At 28.1% G+C, this 6216-nt stretch overlaps 1 protein-coding gene across 7 annotated transcripts in view; it reads right to left on the reverse strand.

Moving 5' to 3' along the window:
• Positions 1-5501: 5501 nt before the first annotated feature.
• Positions 5502-6216, reverse strand: part of LOC101489760 (NF-X1-type zinc finger protein NFXL1-like) — a 12037-nt gene continuing 11322 nt past the window's right edge. For all 7 annotated transcript variants that reach the window (XR_012163571.1, XR_189933.4, XR_003473538.2 and 4 more), the window contains one exon: positions 5502-5809. The gene's annotated coding sequence lies outside the window, so the exon portion shown is untranslated. The remainder of the gene's footprint in view (positions 5810-6216) is intronic.

Here is a 6216-nt window from a genome sequence, read left to right on the forward strand (position 1 = left end):
GTATATATATATATATATATGTATATATATATATATATCCCTATTTTTTAAAAATGTCACCAAAATACCCCACCTTAAAAAGTATATACAAAATGCTCTATTTTTTTTTTTTAACTTTAGGAGGTCGCATCTCTGCCCTACGACCACTTCAAGGATAAATTTTTTTGACACAGTAGGAGATTGCATTTCGGCATGCAATCATGTACAAAGCTTTAATTTTTTTATTTTTCATTTTAACAATTGAATAATTGTTAATTTAAAAAATAATAAAAATATTTAAAAAAACAAAATTATATTTAAAAAATTAAATAAATTATATTAAATTGAAGAAAAAAATGAGGATGAGTAGATGAGCCAAAATAAATAACGTATTATATTATTTTAACAACCATATAAAAATTTAACAACTCCATCATATTTTACAGATAAAATTAGGAACTTAATTCTATTTTATTAACAACCTTCTCTTATATTTTCTCCGAATCTAATATTTTAAAAATTAATAAAAAATAATAATAATAATTTAAAAAAGTAAATTATATTAATAAAATCAAACAAAATACTTTAAATTGAAGGAAAAAAAATATACATCAAATTTAAATAGATGTGTTAGTACTGTTTGAACAATGTTTCTTAGTATGATCAGATACCTGACATAATCCGCACTTTCTTGGTACTTATTCTATTATGTCTATTTATGTTCTAATGTGTCATTTGAGAATTGTGACACACTTTAACACCTTCATATTCTGACTAATATCCTTTGTTCGGTATAGGTTTGAACGTTTCATCGTAGATAGTGAAATGACCAATTGGTCGTCCTTCTCTTGGATTTACCGTCTCGTGGACTATGAAAGTATGGTTGTTTCGATCAAAACTATCAACTTTATGACTATTGAATTTACGTATTTTGAATTTCATAAAATTTATGCATTTTTCTGTGTATACCTGACCAAAAGCTAAAATTGATGCGTGTAGTTTTCCCTTTGTTGGAAATAGTGTCCTGGTTTATAATAAGTTGATTGGACCAAAGTATAGATGAGAAGGTTGTATGTGTCTTTTAATACTCTATTTATCAACTCAACAAGGTTGGTTGTCATGTGACCAAAAAGGCTACCTCCATCAAATGTTGTAATTCAACTTTCTCGCGGTATGTTGTCTAACCATTTTATAGCCAATGTGTTAAAAAATTATTAAAAATACACTAATTAAAAAGTAAGAATGAAATTATTACCCATAGCAACAATTTTTTTCTTCAATGCATTATCCTTGAATTCCCTCACAAAATTTTGTGAAATGTGTAGAACGCATAACACATGATTTGACGAAGGGTTTTTCCACCCATTATTTGGATTATTATAAGCAATTTTAATGGGTGTTTATTTGAAATCAAACAAATATTGACTTGTGGAATAACGTATTTGCTCAAATTTCTCAAAAAGAAACTTCAACCCTCTGATGTCTCACTTTCCACAAGAGCATAAGCAATAGTAATTACATTGTGGTTCCCATCATATGCAATTGTTACCAATAAAGTTATCTTGCAGTTGTCGTACAACCAAGTCTCATCCACTTGTACAATTGGTTTGCAGAGTTTAAACGCCCATGCACGGAACACAGGCCCAAAATAGTCGATGAAATATCATTATCCCACTTATCAAACTATTTTCATGATAAGTTGGAATTGTTTTTATTTCTATTTTGGTTCCTAGATCAAACGTTCACATAATCAACCATCGTTGTGGGAGTTGATTATAAGACTCTTCCTAATTGTCATAAATTTGTTCTATCACTTTATTTTTTGATATCCAAGTCTTTCTATAACTAAATGTGTAGTTGTGCAAAGCCTGAATATAAGCAATAATGACATTCACTTTGATTGAAGGGTCCACTTTCAGAACTTGTATTACGTTTGTACATATCATGTCAGAATCGAGCTTCTGATGATCTTGTGACAATGCAAAATGTGTGCATGTATGAGGCAGATTCAATTTACCAATCACCCACAATTCACTCTTTTTGCGTTTTGAAGCTTTGCATCTAAACAAACAATTTGAACTTAAACAATTAATAACATACCTTTCTGTATCTGATTTTTATATCGCAAAATTCAATGATTGTTTTAAATTGCAGTGTTTGATTGCATGTATGCATTCATCCTTGTTTGCAAGCTTCATTCCAATTGCAAAAGTTTCATCTATTGTTGGGACTTCGTTAAAGAAAATGTGATCAAATGCAATTGATTTCTATAATTTGTTTGAAACTCAGTGCACAACTCTTGAGTCATGCTTATGCTAATTTTGATTCCATGTATAACACTGATACTCAAAATTATACGGATGCAAGCGCTAGTGGTTCTAATCCATACAAATTACAATGAGGATAATGATTAAAATGAAGATCAACCAGAACAACTTCAACTCATTCATAGAGTTAGACGAGTTCGGCGACATCCTAGATGTGAAACGCCATTTAGGTGAACATCATTAATTTAAATTTGATGTACTTTTTTCTTCAACTTGATGTATTTTTTTCTTCGATTTAACGTATTTTGTTAATATAATTTACTTTTTTTTATTATTTTTATTTATTAGATTTGAAGGAAAAATAATTATTCGATTTAACGTATTTTATTTGATTTTATTAATATAATTTACTTTTTTTTATTTTTATTTTTTTATTATATTCAAAGGAAAAATAAGAGAAAGTTGTTAACAAAATAAAACTAGGTTGATAATTTATCAGCAAAATAGAGGGAGTTGTTAACAAAATAAAATTAAGTTGATAAAATAATATAACACGTTCTTTGTTTTGGCACATATATTCAATCGCATTAATTTTGATGTATTTTTTTTCCTTCAAGTATTTTGTTTGATTTTATTAATATAATTTATTTTTTTAATTATAATGATAATTATTTTTATTATTTTTATTTTTATTATTTTTATTTTTATTAATTTTTAAAAATTAAATCCGGATAGAATATAAGAGGAAGTTGTTAACTAAATAGAATAAAGTTGCAAAATAGAAGGGAGTTGTTAAAATAATATAAATTTATAGGGGTTGTTAACATAATATAACAGGTTATTTGTTTTGGCACATCTACTAAACCATATTTTTTTCTTTAATTTAATGTATTTTATTTGATTTTATCAATATAATTGATAGCATTTCAGCAAGTATACTCGTTGCAAATAATAATAAAACGGTAGTACCAAGTGCCGAACTCAACAATTGCGTTTTACTATTGAATTATATTTAGTTACTAAAATTGAACAAAAAATTCCATTGATTGAAATAATATTTAAAATTAACAACAGTAATAAAATTGATCATTTATAATAAAAAAAATGTCATGATGAGTTTCACTTCAAATCTAATCTTGGTGTCTAATTTGATCATAGTTACTGAATTCCTTTATTGAATTATTACCGAATTCTCTTTATTATTCTTGCTCTAATGTCTCAGTGACAGAACCTTTAATTACAAAGTAACCCCTAATTCCTTAGTGAATTTAAGATTAAAATTAAGCCTTATCGTACTGGAATTATCTTGGTAAACTATTGCATTTGCAACTAATTTAATTGATTTCATGACCTGCATCTATCCCTAGACTACAAATTCATGAATTTCTCATCTCAAGCATTCATAAAGTCCACTCCCGTTTCAAAATACAAATTGTAGAACATTGTAATATTAAGCAATAAAAAGCATTAAGCACATATATGAGAAAAATAATTCAATAAACTCATTCATATAACTGGAAATCAAATTAGAAAAATAAGGATTTCATCTTGTTACACTCATCCCTAACAAATAGACTTTAGTTACTCATGACAAAGATAGAAAAAGCAGTGATTAGAGAAGAATTACAAGAAAGATTCATGAATGATTCTTGATAAAATTGCTCCAATGATGTTAGAAACGACAATCTTTGAGTTTCTATGTTAGGGCACAAGTCTCCAAACTTTCCAATAGTCAAAAACATCTCTAAAAAGTGAAGAAAAAAAAAACGTTTTTAATCATTCAGGCGCAGCTTATGCGCTTCAGGCGCAGCTTATGCGCTTCAGGCGCAGCTTATGCGCTTCAGGCGCACAACTTCTTTTGTTTGACGTTTTATGCATTTTTCTCATCTTGAGTCTGAATGTGGTTCTGGTGTATTCATGAAAGTTGTAGCTATGGATCTTAACTTTCATTTGCACTTGGTTTGACTCCAATGAGACATCTACAACTTCATATGTGGTCGAAATACTCCACATAGGTCATGTTGATTTCTCACCAAAATTCAACACTGTATTAAAATGAAACAACCAAAAACTACGAAAAATCTCTACTTAATGAAGGAAATAAGATTATAAATATTTCATTAAATCAAAGAACTAAAATCAACAAAATATATCAAATAATTCCTTAAATTAACTAATGAATAAAAGATGATTAAGACTAAAAACAATGAAAAATATACATATAATGAAAAGTCATCAATAATTTTGTTTTTTTAAGTATTTTTATAATTTTTAATTTATTAAATTAATAATTATTCAATTGTTAAAATGAAAAATAAAAAAAATTAAAGTTGTTACATCCCCGAGATACAACATTCTATTGTGTTAAAAAAATTTATTACTTAAGTGGTCGCAGAACGAGATGCAACGATAAAAAAAAAAAAAAAAACAAATAAGACATTTTGATATATGTTTTATGATTTTTTTAAATAGTAATAAATGAGATTTTAATGGTGCCATCAAGATCCTTAACATCCTTACAAATATGACGCGACTATGAATGTGACTACATCAACCATCACAATATGACCACAATTGGTACCACCACTTATATGGGGAATATATGTATAATGTTTTCAAAGTGAATGAGTGATTTCTATTTATTTTTTGAAGAAAAACTTTTACTTCATTTCATTATCAACAACAACAAGGGCCAAAATACAATCAAGAATATCATAAAAAAACTTAAGAACGAGATTCAGATATAACCACCCTTGCAATATTATGAGGGACTTCATTAACTTATCTCTTTACATAAACAACATTGTTGTGTTGAAAGAAGGGTTTTCTATAATTGTCATTAAACAAAACTTATTTTACTTTATATAAAATCTCTTAAAAATAAAAAAAAATAAATTAAAACTATTTGAAATTAATTTTTTAAACTTAAACAAGCAATCTTTAAATCATATTAGTTCAGTTTTTTTATGATGTATATTTGGTCAGGTTTAAACTATGGATCCTCCTCACCTCAAAGATCTTTTGAAAAACAGTTAAACATTTTTTATAATAGAATTAATTAGAGGTATACACAATACAAAACAACTCGGACCCCAACAAAGATCGAGTTTTTGGCTTAAAAGTTTGAGAGCAACTTTTGTTTCCCTATGGTTTTAATTTCGGGACTACTCCAGCGGCAGTCTACCTTATTTTGAACTTGAAAGGCAATGATGCAGTCAAAAACAAAGTTAAAATGAAAAAAATGCATAAGCAGTATTAGAGAGCAAAAGAAAAAAAATGAAGATAAGACAATAATTAGCATCCATCATACATATAATTTATATGTTAAAGAAACATAGGAATGAAATGGGATTTGACCTCAACAAAGTAAGTGATATGTGTGGGTAAACCTGTGTCAAAATACGATCAATGGTCTCAAGAAGTTACAAACTTCTCTAGATGGAGAAGAACCAACAATAGAAGCAGCGGCATTGCAGTAATGCCAAAAAGCTCAGAATTATACAGTGCAAGCAAGAGAAGTGCATTGTTGTGTTCTTCTGAAGCACTTTTTGAAGTTGCAGAACCTGATTGGATCAATTTGACGACCAAAGTGTAGGACAAGACAAGATAACAAAATGAGTTCAGGTTAACATTGTATCAGATAAAGGGAAAATAGTTTGAAATCAATCACTAGAGACAAATAAACTCACAAATATAATAGTAATTGACCACTTGATGGTAGTGAAAAGTAATTAGCAAGCAATAGTAAACACGCATAGAAAACTCCAGTGAGGAACTGGTCATACACGATCTTATATTTAACAATAGGATCAAACACTTATATGACTTGGATTGTAGCTTAAGGAATTTTCAAGTATCTTCACTCGTGTGGGGACTTGAGAATGTTGGCGAGGGACTACTCTACTATATTTTAGTATATTATATCTACTGAGATTCCCTTAAACAATTATTTTAATATTATCCTCTTTCC

This window comes from Cicer arietinum, chromosome 6, assembly GCF_000331145.2.
Source record: "Cicer arietinum cultivar CDC Frontier isolate Library 1 chromosome 6, Cicar.CDCFrontier_v2.0, whole genome shotgun sequence".
NCBI lineage: Eukaryota > Viridiplantae > Streptophyta > Magnoliopsida > Fabales > Fabaceae > Cicer > Cicer arietinum.